This window comes from Oryctolagus cuniculus, chromosome 14 (assembly GCF_051225735.1).
Source record: "Oryctolagus cuniculus isolate XC-2025 breed Fujian yellow rabbit chromosome 14, ASM5122573v1, whole genome shotgun sequence".
Lineage (NCBI taxonomy): Eukaryota > Metazoa > Chordata > Mammalia > Lagomorpha > Leporidae > Oryctolagus > Oryctolagus cuniculus.
Genome location: NC_142880.1, coordinates 12,889,851 through 12,910,595, shown reverse-complemented (window position 1 = coordinate 12,910,595; position 20,745 = coordinate 12,889,851). Strand labels below are relative to the sequence as shown.

At 44.3% G+C, this 20,745-nt stretch overlaps 1 long non-coding RNA gene across 1 annotated transcript in view; it reads right to left on the bottom strand.

Annotated features, from left to right (window-relative positions):
* Window positions 1–1,183: 1,183 nt before the first annotated feature.
* LOC149122241 (uncharacterized) overlaps window positions 1,184–20,745 on the bottom strand; it is a 63,667-nt gene continuing 44,105 nt past the window's right edge. The window contains exon 2 of the long non-coding RNA XR_016220484.1: window positions 1,184–1,631. This is a non-coding gene — a long non-coding RNA (uncharacterized LOC149122241). The remainder of the gene's footprint in view (window positions 1,632–20,745) is intronic.

Sequence of the window (20,745 nt, the reverse complement as noted above, 5' to 3'; positions counted from 1 at the left end):
TGACTCCTATCAGCTTTGCTGATTTGGTACCTTGCTCATGAGTACAAACGACCGTCAAAATCTGCATTTGCCTGATCAAGGAGAGACGTTAATGGCAGGCCCTTACTTTGTCTTTAGAGGTGAAAACCGTTTCTCACCATTGTTAATTACAACCAGGCAGCCACAGATTTAAGCCGTCTTTCAGACAGCTTCAGATGTCCTTTAAAATAGTCGGAGGGGAACTGCACATTTCAGTGGCGACTCTTCCTCAGTGGAGTGGCACGGCCTGTAGGGGCTTTTCCCTCGCGTCCTCCTCTCAAGACTTAGAGCTGCTTCACCCTTGCCACCAGTGACCCCTGCAGCCCCCTAGTCCACACGGGCACCCTGAGGTCGTCCCGTTCTCCATACAATCTCTGGGTGACTGTGACACTTGTGCTCATAGGCCCTGCTCCATAGGGTCATTTCCACGGCTCTCTGGTAGTTGGTTCCTCCCTACCTGAGCATGTCTGGTTGGCCTTGGGCCTTGTTCTCAGCTTTATTCTCATTGATGCTGAAAGAGGCTTTTAAAAGTTTATGGAAAATTATCTTTAACACATTTTTTAAAATTCATTTGAAATTTGAAGAGGGGGGGGCAGTTTCTATTCATGGTTCACTTCCCAAATATTTGCAACAGCTGGGACTGGGACAGCTGGGATCCTGGAACTCAAACTGGGTTTCTCATATGGGTCACAGGTCCCCTAGCTGTTTGGGCTACTACCTGCTGCCTCCTTGGGTGCATAAGAGCAGGAGACTGGAATTGGAAGTAGAGCTGGGATGTGAAGCCAGGCATTCCATTATGGGATGCCGGCATCCCAAGCAGCGTCTTAAAGGCTACAGCAAACTCCCGCCTCAGCATCATCTTTCAATTTCATTTTCCTATGAGCTTTTTGAAGAATCCTCATATTCACATGCCTGCTTATGTTCACATAATATGTGCATATCATATGCATGTTTATGTATGTACCATCAAATACCAGTTATTGTGCATGGCACTCCATAGCATTTGGGGAAGTTAATGAACATAAGCACACTTCTGAGAGTTGCATGTGTGTGTGCATGTCTGTGTGTATGTGCATGCATGCGTGTGTGCATGTGTGCCTACATGTAGAGGCGGCTTGTTGGCATGTGTCCCATGCATACAGGCGCCGAGAAGAGTTTACTTCGGTTTTCTTTTTTTTTTTTTTTTTAAGATATACTTATTTATTTAAAAGTCAGAGTTAGAGAGAGAAGGAGAGGCAGAGAGAGAGGTCTTCCCTCCACTGGTTTACTCCCCAGTTGGCCGCAAAGACCAGAGCTGCGCCATTCCGAAGCCAGGATCCAGGAGCTTCTTCTGGGTCTTCCCATGTGGGTGCAGGGGCCCAAGGACCTGGGCCATCTTCTACTGCTTTCCCAGGCCACAGCAGAGAGCTCGATCGGAAGTGGAGCAGCTGGGACCAGAACTGGCGCCCATATGGGATGCTGGCACTGCAGGTGTCAGCTTTACCCGCTATGCCACAGCGCCGGCCCCCTACTTCTATTTTCTAAGTCTTTATTGAGTAGCTTCAGAGATTTTCCTTTCTGGATAATTCTTCTTTAAAAGTTTGAAGAAAACTTGCACAGCAATTTTGACTTACCTGTAGGTGGAAAGAAGGATAATTTTTACACTTTAGAGCAATTTTGGATTTTTCACATGTGGATAATTCTAAGAGCTTTCAAAACAAACACTTCAAAACTTCCTGTTCTTTCTTTAGAAAAAAGTAGTTGAGAGTAATACAGAAATGTTTGTATTTTTATTTTTATAATTATTACTATATATGCACACATATATTTTGTAATCAATATGTCTATGAATTTCTAATTTTTAATTAGTTGTTTGCTTTTTCATGGCATAGGAAAATCTGTGTATATATCAGAGGCATAGAGAAAATATTCTTTTTACTTTTTAATATCTGAGAAATCCTTGTATTTCCTTTTAGCACTGAAAATTTGCTTTTTAAAGATTTATTTATTTGAAAGTCAGAGTTACACAGAGAGAGAAGGAGAGGCAGAGAGAGAGAGAGAGAGAGAGAGAGCTCTTCCATCCACAGGTTCACTCCCCAAATGGCCGCAATGGCCAGAGCTGCGCCAATCTGAAGCCAGGAGCTTCTTCCAGGTCTCCCACACAGGTGCAGGAGCCCAAGAACTTGGGCCATCTTCTGCTGCTTTCCCAGGTCATAGCAGAGAACTGGATTGGAAGTGGAGCAGTGGGACTCTTACTGGCGCCCATATGGGATGCTGGCACTGCAGATAGCAGCTTTACCCGCTACGTCACTGCACCGGCCCCAGGAAAAATTTTATTTTTTGTTCAGCAGGCATTTATTTTTGAGTTGAAAAATACAAGTTTTCCCCCAAAAGTTTGCTTTAATTTCCCCTGTGGTAGTAGGGGGATCGGAGCACCGTCTCCCTCTCTGCCCCACAAAGGTGCAGGGGACAGCAGGGACATGAACCTGGACACCTCTATGAAGCCAGTGGACGAATCTCGAGATCTTCCCCCTGGAAAGAGGAGAATCTTCTCCCAGTGGTGAAGTTGAGTCTTTCTGGGGGTCTAGGGGAAAGAAAACTTCAAGGGTTCTGAAAACCAGGAGGAAAACATATCCCATAGTCTGAGAATATTGGGTTTGGGAGGGTTTGGCAACAGAGAACGAAATATCAGATTTCGTTAGGACTCGAAGTTGTTTTGATGGGCCTGTTGATATCTGGAATGGCCCTCTTTTATCTCCTGAAGAATTAAATCAACTGTCTAAAGGTCAAGCTGGAGTAGCAGAGATGGGATTTTCACTCATGAGGTCTTTCAGTAATATTGACTCAACTCTTCATTCAATTTTATCTTAAAAGCAGATATTAAATATTATTTGAGAGTAGAGTGAGTGAAAGAGGCACATGTGACTTTGCCCTACGCTGTGTAGGCTGTGCAGCTGCAAACTCAGTACAGACAGCAGCACCCCTGCCCTGTGGCAGCCCTGTGCACACATGGGCCCTGGATGACCTGTGACAACCTAAGACTGCAGGCCAGCTCTGGTTACCACTTGTTTTTAGAAATGAAGTCTAACTGGACACAGCCATAGAAATGTGGGTGCATTCGTGTGAGGGAGTGAGGTTGAGTCGTTGTGACACCCAGGGTGCGATCTGCAAGGCTAGTAATATTCTGGCCCTTAGAGAAAATGCTGACCCCTCACCTAAGCTATCAATATTCTCTTTCGCTTCACTGATGGTATCATAGAAAACTTAAAAAGTGTATATTTTTTCTCTCGTGACTAACGTTGCTTTTTTTTGATAACAAAACTGAAAGTAAAACAAAAAGGTCAAACAGCAGGACAAATAAATAGTCTAAAACCAGAAAAAAAGGCTTACAAAATTTGAGAAGTGTGACAGAAATCAAGAAATAAACCCATGAAACTGTACTGATGTTAATGAAAAATTTACTCTAGCCAGACAACCCAGTGAAAAAGACTGCTTAGAATTAGATTCCTGTTTCAGTTTTGTCATTCACTAACTCAGGGGTTGACTATTTTGTTTTTTGGTAGAGGGCAAGATAGTCAATATTTTAGGATTTGTGGGCTCTATTTACTTTACTGTATGTAAAAGAGGAGGGGGCTAAACTTGGTGTTCAGGCCTGTAGTGTGACTACTCGTGTTATAACTCAGTGCTCTTGAGAAGCTACGGGCTACTTATTCACGCTGAAATCAATCACACCTTCCAGTGTTAATATTTTTCTGTCTTGTTATATGGATCAAAGCCAATATTTATAAAATCTGCCCCATTACACATGGATCATTTTTCTTACCATGTGAAAAATACAGTCACAACAACACAGGGAAATGGTATAGATGAGAAGCTCAACTTGTAATTTCCCAGTGTATATGTTTCTTTTGCTGTGTATAACAGCAACCATTTGATTTTATGTTTGCAGGTCAGAAATTCAGGAAGGGCTTGGTTGATGGTCTTTGCTGCCAGCTTCTCATTTGGTTGGAGATTGATGGCAGCCAGGGCTGTGGCCATCTGAGGGCTGCACTGGGCTGGACATCCAAGGTGGCTAGCAGTTGACGCTGGCTGCCAGGCGGGAGCTGAGCTGGGACTTTGATGGAAAAGTCTGCACGTGGCTTCCTCTTCGTGGAGGTCACTGGGGAGTCAGGCTTCTTACCTGGTGCTTGGCTTCCCCCAGAGAATGAGAGGGAAGTTAAGTGGCCCAATCTGACCTGGCCTGGGGACTCTGCAATCCATGTGTCCCACAGCCACCGTCTCACCCAGATGCAGGGGGAGGAGAGGGAGATCCTACTTCCCAGTAGGAGAAATACCAAGGAATTGGGGGCTATATCATTTTTTTTTTAAGTTTTATTAATGTATTTATGTGAAAACCAGAGTGACAGGGAGACGGGAGAGACAGAGATCTTCCATCTTCTGGCTCACTCCCCAAATGCCCACAACAGCTGAGGTTGGGCTAGACTGATGCCAGGATCCAGGAACTCCATCCAGGCCTCCCATTTGGGTGGTAGGAACCAAGTTTGTGGGTCATCATCTGCTGTCCCCCGGCCGCTGTAGCAGGAAGCTGGATTAGAAGCAGAAGTGGGACAAGATCCCTGGCGTCACACTGTGCCAGAACACCCACTCCTGGAGCCATATTTGAAAATCACCCCATCTAACGTTGCTGGTTTTAAGTTGAAAACTCTAATATGGAATAAATAGGTTTTGATAATTCAGTATTTTTCAATTGTTCCAGCAATTGTATGATTAATCAATGTTATTAGGGACAAGGTATCATCATTAGAATCTTTTCAGATTTCAAATGAAATTGGTAAAAAGAACAAAATTTGGGGGCCGGCGCTATAGCATATCAGGTAAAGAAACCCTCCACCTGCAGTGCCGGCATCCCATATGGGTGCCATTTTGAGACCCGTCTGCTCCACTTCCAATCCAGCTCTCTGCTGTGGCCTGGGAAAGCAGTAGAAGACGACCCAAGTCCTTGGGCCCCTGCGCCCACATGGGAGACCCGAAAGAAGCTCCTAGCTTCTGGCTTTGGATTGGCTTAGCTCCTGGGGTAGTGAACCAGTGGAGGGAAGACCTTTCTCTGTCTCTCTGTCTCTGCCTCTGCTTCTCTGTAACACTCCCTTTCAAATAAATAAATAAATCTAAAAGACCCACAAAATTTAGTTGATTTTCCAAAAAAAAAAAAAAATAAAGTAGTTGTAACATTTCAAAAAGATATGCTACAATGTTTTTGTCTTTATAGGGCCACCTATTATCCCATGACAGAATCACATTTATTTAAACTAATTAGGTATAAATCAGATCTGAGCTAGTGAAAAACTGGAGTTATGGAGTATTTTAAGAAAAATGAAGTCATTATTTTTATGTAACTAAAATAAGCTATGGAAGGCATTGCTAAGCAGAAGAAACCATCATTTAATATCTACTTGCTAAGAATTTACTACATGCCAGCACCATTCTCCATGCAAAGAAGACAGCAGGGAATAACAGAGATGAAAATTCTTCCCCTCCTGCAGATTTATCTGTCAAAGAGGCACAAACACTAAACAAAAGACAGTTTCTAAGTCACATTCTGAGAAGTACGGCGAAGCAGAAAAACAAAGTAGGTAAGGGAATGGAGTGGCTGGAAGATCAAGAATGGGAGGTAATTTGAATAACCTGACCAGAGCTGATGGCACTTGAGCACCAAAAGGTAGACCAGCCAGGCAGTGTTGGGGGGAAGCATTTCAGGTGGGTGCAGAGCTCACACGGGGCGTGTGAGGCTAGGAGGCCAGCATGCCTGGGGGTCAGGACCACTTGGAAGAGAGGTAAGAGAGGAGGTTAGAGGGGGCGGGGTGGCAGGGCAGGGGTCTCCTGTGGGCCTTGTCAGCCATTGGAAGGAATTTGGATTCTCTTGAGTAAAATGGTAAGTCATCAGAGAGTTTCTAGCAGAGGAGTGACATATGCTGATATAGATGAAAAAAAAAAATCAACCCCTCTGACCCCCGTGAAAATAATAGCCTCGCCTATGTTTTGTTGGGGAAGTAGATACACAAGGAAGCAGGCAGGGAGAATGCTGAGTAGGTTTTTGTATTATTCTAGACCCAAGGTATTTGAGGTATGGAATGGAGTGGTAGCAGCAGGGGTGATTAGAAAAAGTAAAGATAGCTAACAGAGTGCCCCCATTCTATAGATGAGTACAAAGAGGCTTAGAGAGTCCAATCAATTTGTCTGGACATGAAGAACTGATGATATTCACATGTAGATATAACTTCAGAGAGCAACTTCAGCCATGCAGACTGTCACGAGTTCTAAATGAATGAGATCCAAACAAATGAGATTTTGTGGTCATTTCAGAGGCTTTGGGCTCGCTTTAAAGTAGTTAACCATGATCCCATTGTTTACTCATTTTCTATAGTCTTAGCTCTTCATTGTCCTTGTGTAGACAACATTTACAATTCAGTAAATTGGATGGAATTTAAATTGTGTCACCATTTTGCTATGTGATTTCTGTGAAAAAGTGAAGGAATGGCTGCAGAGATCCAAACTGTGGCTGCATGGAAAACGCGGAGCATCATCCTAAGGAGCAGGCTTACTAGGCAGCCCCAGGGGAGTTCGTGTTGTCAGTAACAGGAATTGATGAGTGATCAGTGGATATGGAGACTTTCGCCCCATGCTCCATAAAGAAGGAAGAGCGCACTGGCTTTTATGCTGGGAGTGATTGGGAAGCAATTCCTGTTGCTTCTCATCAAAAGGCTGGGGATCTCCTTAGAGTAGAATGTTCCTGCTTTGGGCAGGGCAGGTGAGGGAAGGGGACTCCACTCTAGCTGCTGTCCATAACAAAATGTTTACTGGCAAAGAGACGGACGGACGTCTTGATCGTCAAGGTTCGCGGCATCCTTTTGTATTTTCTTCACCACATTTGCCTTCTTTGTAGACTCTTGAGTTAGTGGCAAGGTTATTCCTTGTAGTTCTAAGGCCTCTCTGTTCCTTGATTTATAGGTTACATTGTGCTTTTTGTCTTTCATACGATTGAGATCTTCAAAGTGAGCATCTTTCAAAGCTGCGACAAGCAAAATACAGCTGGAGGATCAGTGACTCCCCGTGAAGCAGCTTTGGCTGCTGTCATTGTTGACTGCCAGGGGGTGGTGATCCATGTCAGTCACTAAAATGACACCTTGGCGAGACTGCAGTCGGCTTCTGGGGTTTTGTGTGTGGGTATGGGATGAGGGGAATGCGAAGGCAGTGAGATTCTCATGCTGGAGTATTTGCAGCATCTTGCACAGTCCCTGGAACATAGTAGGTTTCCAGTATTTGTTTCGACTAATTATAGAATATATTTTGAAAGCTCTGCTTACATATGGTAGTTTGGTTTGCTGAAGATTGCAGCAATGTAAGGATTTCTTGTCAATCCTGGATAAAGTTTATTGAAACTATAATAAATAGCCCTCCAATCCAGCAGAGACTTTCAGAGACTCAATGAATTGATATAAACTTGTATTTTTAAGCCATCAAAGTAAGAAGAGGTTAAGACTAACGTTTACTTATTAAGATAATTTCCTAATCATTCTTATAAGAACTTAATGAGTGACAAACTGACGCTGGATATAAATTTATGATTTCCCAAAATAACATTTGATTGGTTTGAGTGATGTCTTACATCAAGTAATCATAGTTAATTTTTGCTTCTGGAGAGATTTGACTTTACCAGTCTATCATGTCATCAGATGTATTTCAAGAATGATTTCTTTGTCTGTTGATACAGAGTTAAAGAATTCCTATGGAGATTTTTGGATCTATAGCTTGTATTTTTATCAGGGCAGATGGGACAAATTCAGAATCTATACCTCCACTTGAAATATAGTGAAAACTCCTAATGAATGAGTCCACATTTAAAAATAATGTTAGTTATGAAAATCAATGGCAAAGTTAGGATGTCCACCTCCCCACTCCCCAATATGTTTAGAGTTGACGATAGTACAAGAAGCAATGGGTCACTTACTCTCAGGTCACATGAAGCTCAATAAATGCTGCAACCTGAATTCTATTGTAAGTATCAGCAGTCACAAGGAGAGGAGTTATAAATTAAATAGACTACTACCATACGTGTAAAATCATTAATATTAGCCTGTTCTTGTTACATTTATTTCTTAACCCTTCAATATCTCTAATAAGATGGATTAATTTTAATATACAACATAATTAGGTAAAAAGAAATTTCAGGGAATAAGAAAAGGAGAGATGATAGAAAGGATACAATTGTTGGGTTCTACATTTGTAGATTCTTTCCTGAAGGGCAAATTTTGGATGATTTATATTTCTTTTGTTGGTTTGTTTATTTTTGGTAATAAACCAGTCACCCTACCAAACAAGGTTCCACCAACATCAACAGCATGGTCATGGAAGGCATGATAGGAGTTGAGAAAGGGGTAACTTTTACAGCTAGAAAAACTGAGGTAGCAAAATGAAAATAAGGAACTTAGCCTGGATGAGGTCAGGGATGTCCCCTGTACAGGTCCCATCCTAGCACCTCCTGGTAGGGCTGATGTGATGAGTCTGGATGTGTCTGTCTCTTGGCTCAGCTTCCCATTTTCCCCTGGGGCCATATTGGCTCAAGATCTCTGCCCCTCTCTGGAGGAGTGATGGGAGCTTCTTCCCAGAGCTGCTATGGCTCTTAAACTTTTCTTTGCCCTGAGCTCTGGTGGTTAGGTCTTGCCCTGATTCTCAATTCTGGTTGCACATTGGTGACAATTGGGAGCTTTTGTAAATTATCCATATCCTGGCTTCTCCACTTCATAATTTCTGATTTAATTGTCCTGGGGTAAAGCTCAGGCCTTGGCACTTTGACAGAACTCCCCAGGAATTTCTAGGTGCAACCCGAGATAAGAATCATGGGCTTAGAATTAAGAAGAGTTGAGAAGAGGGCACAGCTTGAGAAGTTCTGCAATTGGCATCCCTGACTTTGCTTTACCACGGTTCATTAAAGAGGTTCAGATAACTCTCTGAACCAGTACCAGGTGAGCTCCATGTTTGTGACTCATGGTTCCTGACTCTTTCATAAACAGCTTTCTGGATTCTCTTTGCCCCAGGTAGTTCCCAGGCAGGAATCTTAAAAGAGAGGTCAGAGAAGGACAAGGAATCCTGATGCTCCTTGGCATTACATGGTGAGACATGATAGAATAAATGCAGTAAGGGAGTCAGGCAGAATTGTTGAGTGATGGATTACCCTATCAAAATGCATTTACAGCAAAATACTGCCGGCGCCACAGCTCACTAGGCTAATCCTCCACCTAGCGGCGCCGGCACACCGGGTTCTAGTCCCGTTCGGGGCGCCGGATTCTGTCCCGGTTGCCCCTCTTCTAGGCCAGCTCTCTGCTGTGGCCAGGGAGTGCAGTGGAGGATGGCCCAAGTGCTTGGGCCCTGCACCCACATGGGAGACCAGGAGAAGCACCTGGCTCCTGCCTTCGGATCAGCGCGATGCACTGGCTGCAGCACGCCAGCCGCGGCGGCCATTGAAGGGTGAACCAACGGCAAAGGAAGACCTTTCTCTCTGTCTGTCTCTCTCACTGTCCACTCTGCCTGTCAAAAAAAAAAAATGCATTTACAGCAAAATAATCAAAGCCAGTACTTTAAACCAGCAGTGTCACCCTAAACAAACGTTGAGATGGGATTTGATTCAAGTCTTAGATTCCAGTCCTGACTTCAGCATTTCTGGATGCATGACTTGTCATGTTTTAGTTACTCTGCTTCCTGAGCTTCAGATTCCTTATCTGTGACATAAAAGCAGTATCTGCTGTGCTTTCCTTACATGGCTAATGCATGCGATGATTAAATTAAATTAAAATACTATATTTTAGGTGTGATTTACAAATACTATCAATAGTATAGGCTGAACTGTCTTTAGTAAGTATGTGAACACATCTCATATGGTTTGCCTTTTTTCAATGAGGGAATGAATCTGGGGAACAATGGCTCCATATAATTAAATCAATGTGTCAGTTTTCAACTAATCTGCTTGGGTGGCAAATTTGTATAGAACAAAGAATGAATCTTCTGTAAACCTGATGTTTTGACCTTACATAGGATATAATTGGTTTCTGGCTTTGCAAAACAGAGTTCCATATTATTTTCTCATCATTCCAATAGCTGCTGTGCCCATAGTAGCCATTTCAAGTAAATTTAAAAGGGAAGCTATGAAAGTATTGGAATAGAAACCTTTGTGACTCACTTAAATTGTTGAGGAAGACCTGGTTTTGTCTTAAGAGGCGTTGTTTCATTGAATCTGGGCTACGTGAAACACCGCAGACTAGTTGACTTAAACAGCAAACATTTCTTTCCCGCAGTCTTGCAGGCAGGCACATCCAAGGTCAGGGTGCCAGTCTGATAGGTTTCTGGTGAGTGGCTGCTTCCTGATGGCAGACAGCCTCTGCCTAGATTCTCACATGTAGGAGGATGGCAAGTTAGTTCTTTGTCCTCTTGATTTGTGGAGGGAGAATGAACAGAGCCTGGGAGGGGGAATAAGGTTAAGGGACAGTCCAGGGCTTCTTTCAGAAAGAGTTATCTTGGTTTAGTTTGTACAACCATGGTGGAGCTGGCTGGCGTGGAGAGTGAGACTGCACATGGCAGCTAAAAAAAGTTGTTCCCACAGAAAACTGTGCCCAGTCCCCTAGTCTAGGTGTGGAACATGAAGACATCATTGGTTTTTTTTTAGCACTGTCACCAACAGTAGCGTCAGTGGTGTGGATCCCTCAAGGCAGGGATAGCTGATGTAAGTTGGAGCACCATGCAAGAGCGGAAGGTGATGATGGATGCCACATTGTAGTAGATTGCTTATAGGCCACATTCCCTCTGGAGTTTCAAGATTCCTTTTAGAGAAAACCTGGGGGTCTGGCCGGCGCCACGGCTCACTAGGCTAATCCTCCTCCTTGCGGCGCCGGCACACCGGGTTTTAGTCCTGGTGGGGGCGCCGGATTCTGTCCCAGTTGCCCCTCTTCCAGGCCAGCTCTCTGCTGTGGCCAGGGAGTGCAGTGGAGGATGGCCCAAGTGCTTGGGCCCTGCACCCCATGGGAGACCAGGAGAAGTACCTGGCTCTTGCCATCGGATCAGCACGGTGTGCCGGCTGCAGTGCGCTGGCTGCAGCAGCCATTGGAGGGTGAACCAACGGCAAAGGAAGACCTTTCTCTCTGTCTCTGTCTCTCACTGTCCACTCTGCCTGTCAAAAAAAAAAAAAAAAGAAAAGAAAAAAAAAGAAAACCTGGGGGTCGCTTTGTATTAGGGATACATATCCTAATAAAACATGGGTGATTTCTGGGAATGTGACCACGTAGTACCTGTAAACTGGAGTATAACACCAGCAACAAAACTGATGGTAGTTAACATAACACATGCTCTTCTGAATGCTTTCAACTCACGTGCAATTATTGCAATCTCAAAGCAGCTCAGTGAAAGGAAGGTAACACGATCACCTCGATTTCACAGATAGGGTCTTGGGGAAAAATAACTTGCCAAAGTTCACACAAGTTAATCAATGCAAAATGAGATTGAAATCAGATATTTGTAATTCCAGAGCCCTTGGGAGTGTGTTATGCACCTTTTGATTAAAACTACTGTGTATGTAGGAGGTAGACGTGTGTCATCCAAGCTAGGATGCCAAGAGCAAGAATGCCAGGGTTGGAGTAATTAATATAGCAGGACATTCCAGAGCTGTTCATTACTGCGTGGGTTCCATGACCAGAAGAAATAATGCTAGTGTAGGAACAATGAGTGAAGTGAATTACCCTCTAATTGTAGATTAAGTCAGAAAACAGCTTTGAATAAAAGATGACAGGCCAGCATTGATCAGTGATTCCAAATCACAATCACAGATGTGTATCTCAAGTATCAAACAATTGGGTCTCTAATCCTCTCAGATCACTTCAATTTGAGACTTAGGTCTGACAAGGAGTTTCTACTATTTATAAAGGGGAGACCTTCAAAATATTGGGAGCCATTCATTTACATGAACTGTGAATGATAGTAGGGCAAAATGGATTCACATGTTTATGGGAATACTCAGTTAACATAACCCAGTGCATCACGCTGTAGCACCCTTTCCCAGGAAATCTGGGGCCTGCCTGATTTCTCAGTCTCATAAGCAGTCTTCCTTCAACATCAAAGTCCAATGGACTCCTCGATGCTGGTCTGCCTTCACATCCTGACGCACAGCATGAGGCCAGTTTATCTCTGACCTTAAGATCTAATTAAAATCTACACTTGGGCCTGCGCTGTCTTCCAGCTCTGATTCCTTAATGCTGACATCTTCCTCTGTGGCACAATTCTGGCTTGCTCACCTGCCCACGACTGCAATTCCTTTTCTTGAGTAACTTGAAGTTGTTCCAAAACTCCAAACCAGTGCCTGGGAACCCAACCCATCTTCTCTTGCTGACCATCTGCCTGTGTAGACAAACTGGCCATTACCAGCCCTTGGGCATCAGCAGCTGCTGGCACGAAGTGACTGCTTTCAGAACTCTGGGCTGCACCCCAAGAGATTCCGATTCTATCAGGCTGGCTTGGGCCTGGAAATGTACACAGTAAGCATCTCCACAAAATGGGACTCAGCAGGTGGGAGGGGACCTCAGCTAAGCATAGCTCCACTGTCTGTTGCCCCAGCATCAGTCAACCCTGAACTTCACGTTCTGGCAGATGGGCTGCTTTGCCCCAAGGTCTGACCATTTTGTCCTACTCCCTGGTCTGTTCGTTCTCATCTTGGGTATCACCTCTTCAGGATACCTTCTCTGTCTTTCCAAGACTGTGAGGTATCTCTTCCATGTGCTACTGTACCATCCTGTTCTTATCTCTTCCTTGCACTTCTCTCTGTATTTCTGTACTCACATTACTCAAATGTAACCCCAGACTACGAACGTGGAGGGTCAGATCTTCAATACTGATTTCTCGCCGTCTAGCTTGGAACCAGCAACAGGAGAAGTGGTCAGTAAGTACTTGTTCAGTGTTCAAACCTAAATGGTTCCCAGTCAGCCTTGTTCAGCTGAGTCAGTGGGGCTACTTGAAGACCTAATTTGGATGATTCTGGGCATGCTAGTGTAGACATGTCTCTGCAACGTGAAAGAGCTGAGTTAGTTACGATCACAGCGTAGAGCAACCTGGCCTGCTGATTTCCAGACCACGGCAGGATTTCTAACACCAGTTCTCAAGTAAGGCTGTCTCTCAGGTAACAATAAGAAGCCAAGCTCACGTAATTTCATAGCAATCAAAATATACTAAGTTTTACCACAATGGATGGATGCGTTTTGATATTAGAGAGAATGCAAAGCCCTATTTGTAGTTCTGGGTAGATCCAGTGCTTTGTGATGGTTGATGATGAATTTCAGAAAGCAGCAGATGCCTCATTTCTTGTAACTGTAGTAAGCCTTTGATCCTGTGTAAAAGAAACTCTTAAATTTTAGAAACACTGAGGGCTAGTCCTGCAAAAGACTTCTGGGATGAGTCAAATATTTATTCAGTGTCTCCAGTGTGCAAAAAACAAAGCAAACCATACAAAAATGACTCCAAGACTGGAGGCTGTCACTTGCCTAGGCTCACGTGGCTGCTTGGCTTTTGGTTTTAGCCACATCCTTGATCTCCTGATGTCCACAAGGACCCCTGCCCTATTCAGAATATTCCATGCTGAAGTGGAGTCATGGAGACCAGTACTTGGTTGTCTCACTCAGCCCCTCCCTGCAACCGGATCATTGTGCTTGCCACTTAGTTTCCATGACTCCTTTTTATAAAGCATTATTTTTTTCAAGGTCGTGTATTATTTTAATAGTTGGCCAATTGGGTGTGTATGCTTCAGAGATAATTATTTTATTACTTATTTAAGACACATATCTGGAACTGGCAATAAGGGAACATGTTAATGGAGGGCAGTTGAAAATGACCAGCCTCAGGCAGTTAGGGATTTCTGGCTTATGTTTTAGGAGCATAGATTTTATGTTTTTTGTGTGTCTCTTAAAATATAATTAAACTCTAGCTAACTGCTGATGACTTTCTCTACTGGACAAAAATAGAAGTTTGGGCAACATGAAATTGAATATAGTACAAAAATGATAAATATTTGGGATTTGAATATCTTTCTACTCATTTCTTTTTTTCAGAAAAATTTTGCTTAGCATTTCTTTATCAGGCTTCATGTTGGACACTAGAGACATTCGCATGCATCTGATGATACACATATTGAAGGCCATAAAGAATTCCTGCTTATAGTATTAAAGGCATACCTTTTATTTATTTTATTTTATTTTTTTGACAGGCAGAGTTAGTGAGAGAGAGAGAGAGAGAGAGAGAGAGAGAGAGAAAGAAAGGTCTTCCTTTTTCCGTTGGTTCACCCCCCAAATGGCTGCTACAGCCGGCGCACTGCACCAATCTGAAGCCAGGAGCCAGGTGCTTCCTCCTGGTCTCCCATGTGGTTGCAGGGCCCAAGCACTTGGGCCATCCTCCACTGCACTCCCGGGCCACAGCAGAGAGCTGGCCTGGAAGAGGAGAAACCAGGACAGAATCCGGCACCCCAACCAGGACTAGAACCCTGGGTGCCAGCGCCGCAGGTGGAGGATTAGCCTAGTGAGCCACAGCGCTGGCCAGAGGTAAACTTTTTTAAAGAGGTCACTTTTTATTTCTTTGAGAGGCAGAGAGACAGTGGGAGGGGAAGAGCAGGTGGGGGTGGGGACAGAGAGAGAGAGATCCATCTCCCATCTGCTGATCTACATCTCAAATGCCCACAACAGCTGGAGCGGGGCCAGGCACTCAAGCAGTGACTCAAGTACGCCAGTCTTCACCTACTGCCTCGCAGGGAACACATCAGCAGGAAGCTGGAATTGGGAGCTGGGACTTGAACCCCGGTGCTCTGATAGGTGGTGTGGGCATCTTAGTTCCCAGGCCAAATGCCTGCCTCTAGAGGTGTAGTTTTAAAGAGTAGAGGGAGCTGTTGAGTTTAGTTGTCCTATAGACCACTCCGCTCAGAGAATATTCTTCCTGAGGACTTGATTTTTCTTTTTATCCAGATTAATGTAAGATTTTTTTTTTCTCTCAAGCTTTCCCTGGAGGAATCCTTTTGCACTAGGTGGTATCTTTGTGCAGATTTCTTAGGGGGACGTGGGATGGCATCATTATATGGATTAAATGTTAATTTCTGATGTAATTTTGAGACATAATCTAAGCCACCTAAGCCAGGATTTCGATAGAACATCCTCAATATACCAGGAGACCAGTTCTGCCTTTGTCAAGCCATGTTGGGTTATTAGGTGATTAAAACTAAAACTGAACTCCTCAATTGAGAAATCTTAGTGAGAAAGCAAAAGATTTGATGATGCTGAAATATTGAGTGCACACTTAGAATACGAACAAAGTAATAGATGGCATCGTGTAATTTTCTTATGATTCTTGAGGCTAATATTTCTCAATTATTAAAGTAAGGATACAATAATATTACCGATGCCTTTAACCATTTCAGAACTGATGAGGACTGGCCAGTTTTCTGGCAGATAGAAGCATAGAGCATCAACTCTCTTTGCACCAAATAGTAAATAGAATATCTCAGATGCAAAATTAGTATCTAAAATACAAAAGTAGAACACAAACCTGGGCAATATTAGTCTTCAATTAAAGGTGTACACACACACACACATGTGCACCCACACTTACACACGTGTTTAGAAGATGAAGGGTGGAGAAAGTTCATTCCATCCACCCAGCTGACCCACTTCACTGGCAGACCCAAATGACCAGGTAGAGCCCTCAGTGGTTTCATGCCACTTAAGGGACAGTCACCAGATCCTCCTGTTTATCCTGTTCTTCCTATCACTTTCCTTATGTGAAGAAATCCTCTTCCAAAGGTCTCTGTCAAAATATAAATAGAAGGGTGACATGGAGGGCATATTAAATGCTTAACACAAAGTCGTTTCTCTGATTAGCTCAGTGTTGCTCAGCACACAGGCAGATGTGGGATTCCAGACAGCTGAGCGGGTTTGGATGAGGGGCACTGAGAAAAGTTTCTGTACAGAAGAAAGAAGGGAGTGTGGTGGGGAGATGGAGATGGACAGCAAAAGCTGGGCAGATGGAGTTCTGGGAGAGACTGCTTCACCCGGAAGGGTGAGGCTAAGCCTCAACCAGGGATGCGGGGTCAGCCCTGGTCGCACTGTGCCTGCACTCTCTTCCACTCTTGTTAAGTGGGGGCATTTAAAACTGCAGAGCAAATAATTCCGCCTGCCTTCTGCGGTTGCTTTGAAGATTAATGAGGTAATGCTTGAAAAGTGCAGGGGATGAAAGCTCCAGTATCAATGTTGCCATGCTCTGCCAAGAGCAGCTCCTTTCAGAGCTGGTGTTTTTAAAATAAATGTAAACATGTGGTGTTCCTGGTGCCTTTGTCCTGTTATCAGGGAGCAATCGCACTGGTAGCTGGACCCAGACATGGGTCTTTGATCATCTTTGGTGCTTTTTCTCACTGTTTCCTTGGCACATTCTCCATGGAACCAAGCCGTGTCAGGTTGGGTCATTCATTTCAAGTAGGAGTGAAGTCAAAGGAACAGCATCCAACAGGCAGGGCTTCGTCTCAGACCGATGCTAAAACCCCTGCACTGAGGAACTCAGCAAAGCAAATGTAGACACAAACACACGTACGTTTGCACATAGGGATAGAACCCAATTTGACTTTTGCATGCACATGAATTTGGTGTAATTTTGGGAAACATAACACACTCATTGTTGGTGTGGTATTGCTTGTGTTTCAAATGGCGGGTTGCAGGTGGGCAGTCGGGGACCTGAGGAGTGCTTAGGGCCTCTGAGGGTCATGCGCCCACCCTGGAGCCACTGAGCAGACTTCTTGAGGCTACAGGAAGAGGCAGTGATTCTAAGGAGGGAAGAACTCCTGGGTGTAACCTGCAGCACCTGCCTTTTTTCTCCACGTCAGAGCTCTGTCCTGGATCAATAACTGGGTACTCAAAAGGAGAATCAGTGGAATCACCAGCCTGCCTTTTGTTCTGCAGCGTCTCCTGACGGACACGCCTGGGGAGCAGCAATCTGAGAGGGAGAGTTTAACAGGCGGGAAGGACCTAGACTGTATTTGTGTTTTATTGGGCAATATTTTTTTTTGGACAGTGAGAGAGAGAGACAGAGAGAAAGGTGTTCCTTTTCCATTGGTTCATCCCCCAATGGCCACTGAGGCCGGCGCACCGCGCTGATCCGAAGCCAGGAGCCAGGTGCTTCTCCTGGTCTCCCATGGGGGGCAGGGCCCAAGCACTTGGGCCATCCTCCACTGCCTTCCCGGGCCACAGCAGAGAGCTGGCCTGGAAGAAGAGCAACCGGGACAGAATCCGGCATCCCGACCGGGACTAGAACCCGGTGTGCCGGTGCCACAGGTGGAGGATTAGCCTAGTGAGCCGCTGCCTTTATTGGGCAATATTGAGCAGGGGAGATGGGAAGGAAGGGAGGACCAGGAGGGAAATGCAGCAGCAAATACTGTAAGTGAAAACAACAGCTCCCCGCCTCCACCCCACCAACACACAGCTGGAAGGAAAGCTACTCTATTCTTCTCTCCTGAAAGTGGGAACTGTTTTCTCTACCCCCTATCTTTCTGCTTCCAAGTACTAGATTTTGTATTTTAAAATAGAATACCTAGAAATAATGCATAGGAAAAATTTCCAGAAAGGAATGTCTCTGCCTCTCTAGCCTTTGCAGGATCTTAGATGATAAATACATTGATAATGGTATGCGGTAATTCCAGCACTGGGGTTTCAGAATGGGATAAAGGATTTTGCAGAGACTACAAGAAGGTAACAAGCGGGAGATTAAGTCTTGCAAAGATCTGTTTATGCTGAGGTTCTTGTGAGGAGGCAGAGTGGGTCTGTAACCCTTCCAAGGATCAAAGCCAGAAGGCAAGACCTCCTTTCCTTTGGTCCTTGCCAGTCTGGGAAAACCTCTGCTTGTCCACAGAAAGCAACTCAACAACACTCGGTCCTATAAACACTGGCATGCCAACTGGACTAAATCTACGACCAGCTATTTTGGGTAAGCCAGAGGAGAAGCAGCGGACTACCTAGGAGGAAACATCCAGCGCTCCAGGCAAAGGTTCCGGCTGAATCAGAGTCAGGCTCAGATGCAAGGCCCCTCCCCTCTAATGTCTCAGCTTCTGTCAGGGGAAGAGGAAGCAGGACTGCTCTAATCAGGTTGTGCTGATGTTTCCTGAGACCCAGAAGGGGACAATGTAGGGGATGTTCCCTGTATCATTTCTTTTCTCTGTTACCATTTGGACATCAGACAACCCATATATACCCCTTGAGTGAAGCGACGGATTCCAAATGGAGAAATAATTAAAGCCATTTGGGTTTTTCTCGAGCTGTTTGATGTTTCAACAGCTCTAGTGAGTGGCTGCACAGAGGTTGCCATGCTACTGTAAGCATGGCCAGCAAAGGGGCTTGGAAAAAAAGCACTCTCTTGCACGAGGTTCTTCGTTTCGGGACCTAAGCTGGTTGTGTGGTTTGTTTTTCTTTTATCAGATGGAGATGAAATTGGTAGCAGGGTCATTCACTGGATATTGAATAAAGTAACTCAGAATGAAAGTCAGCAAATTTCAAACCCACACGCAAATATATCCAGGGGCCTCTCTTTCCTTGCTTCTTATTTCTCACAGGAAGAATCCAGGGCACATTTGTCAAAATCTCTTAGCTTTTCAGGGAAGTGGGTTTTTTTTTTTTGTTTGTTTGTTTTTAAGTCCTAAATATCCAGGTACATCTTGGACAAGTGATGTAAATATTGGATCTGTTTTAAATGTAAGTATTTTAAAAAATCTTCCTTTCTTTTAAAATATTTTCATTTATTTGAAAGGAGGAGAGAGAGAGAGAGAGAGAGAGAGAGAAAGAGAGAGAGAGAATGAATGAGCTTCCAGCCACTCGTCCACTCCAAAAATGGTTGCAATGGCTGGGGTAGAGCCAGGCTGAAGCCAGGAGCCTGGAATTCCATCTGGGTCTCCCATGTGGGTGACAGGGGCCCAGCAGTTGGGATATCTTCCACTGCTCTCCCAGGCACATTAGCAAGAACCTGGATCGGAAGTGTAGCAGTTAGAGTTTGAACTGGTACCCATATGGGATGCTGGCATCACAGGCAGTAGCTTAACCCACTGTGCCACAATGCTGGCCATGAAAGAAAGAAATCCTTCTTCTTTTTCTCCTTCTTCTTTTTGTCTAGAAAATATTTTAACCAAGGCTCAGACAGTTCAAAACCGTTCAGTAATGGCATGAATGCTCAAGTAGAAATCCTACTACTAACATTTTAAAGTGTGAAATTTTCACATAAAGAAGAGCCATATTTTTAAGACCAATTATGTTAGCCAGCTGAGGCTGCCTGACAAATATCGTAGACGGAGTGGCTCGAACAACAGAAATTCATTTCTCACAGATCTGCAGGCATGGTGCCAGTAGATTGGTTCCTGATGGGGGTTTTCTTCCTGGCTTGGAGACATCTGTCTTCTCTCTATATCTTCGTGTGGTTGGTAGATAGACATAGAGATATTTGATATTTGTGATTATACCAGCTCTATCAAATTAGGGCTATACCATAATGACATCATTTGATCCTACTTATCTTTGTAAAGATGTGTTCTCCCTACACTTGCATGGGGGTGAGGGTTTCAATATAAAAATTTTGGTAGGACACAGTTGCCACCATAAGACCAATTGTGGATAGCATGAAATCTTTCAAGGGCCACACAGGTGTAAAAAGCTAGTTAGATTTGATATTTTCTCCTGTGGGGGGAAGAGACATAGATGTATAAAAGGGTACCCCTTTCTCCTGCACTGCCAATCTACTTTAAGTTGAGAGGAAAAGATATAAAATAGAGTCATTCTTTTTTTTTTTTTTTTTTTTTTGACAGGCAGAGTTAGACAGTGAGAGAGGGAGACAAAGAGAAAGGTCTTCCTTTTTCCATTGGTTCACCCCTCAATGGCCGCTGTGGCCGGTGTGCTGTACCCATCTGAAGCCAGGAGCCAGGTGCTTCCTCCTGGTCCCCCATGCAGGTGCAGGGCCCAAGCACTTGGGCCATCCTCCACTGCACTCCCTGGCCACAGCAGAGAGCTAGACTGGAAGAGGAGCAACCGGGACAGAATTCGGCACCCCAACCGGGACTAGAACCTGGGTTACCAGCGCTGCAGGCAGAGGATTAGCCTAGTGAGCCTTGGCACCAGCCTGAGTCATTCATTTAAGAGTTTATTTGAACTCCATGTTTCAGTTGATTTATGAGGACCTGAGAGAGAGACAGAGAAATTTTGAAAAAGAGGAGAAACAAATGGAGACCAAGATAATTCTTGAGACAAAAAGATCTACAGGAAGAGCAAAAAAAAAAAAAAATCTGTGTAGAAGAACGGATCATTGGGTTGTTTGGGAGGACGAGTAGACAGATGAAGGGCAGGTTGGAAGCAAGTGGGTGTTTAGCACAGGGCTTAACACAGGCTCTGGCATCATGGACCTGGGTGTGAAATCTGCCTGATTTCACCAGTCAGTCACTATGTGCCCTTCAGCAAAATACTTTATAACTCTAGGCTTGATTTCCTAATGGTAATGCTTATCTTATATTATGGTAAAGATTCAGTGAGGTCAGCCTAGTGCCTGATGCTCACGCATGCAGTGGGATTCCAGTAGATGTTAGGTACTGCTGTGACCCCTTGCCCTTTTTTGGCACATACTCTATAGCTGTTGTGGCTAGTTCCTCACAGAGATCACATT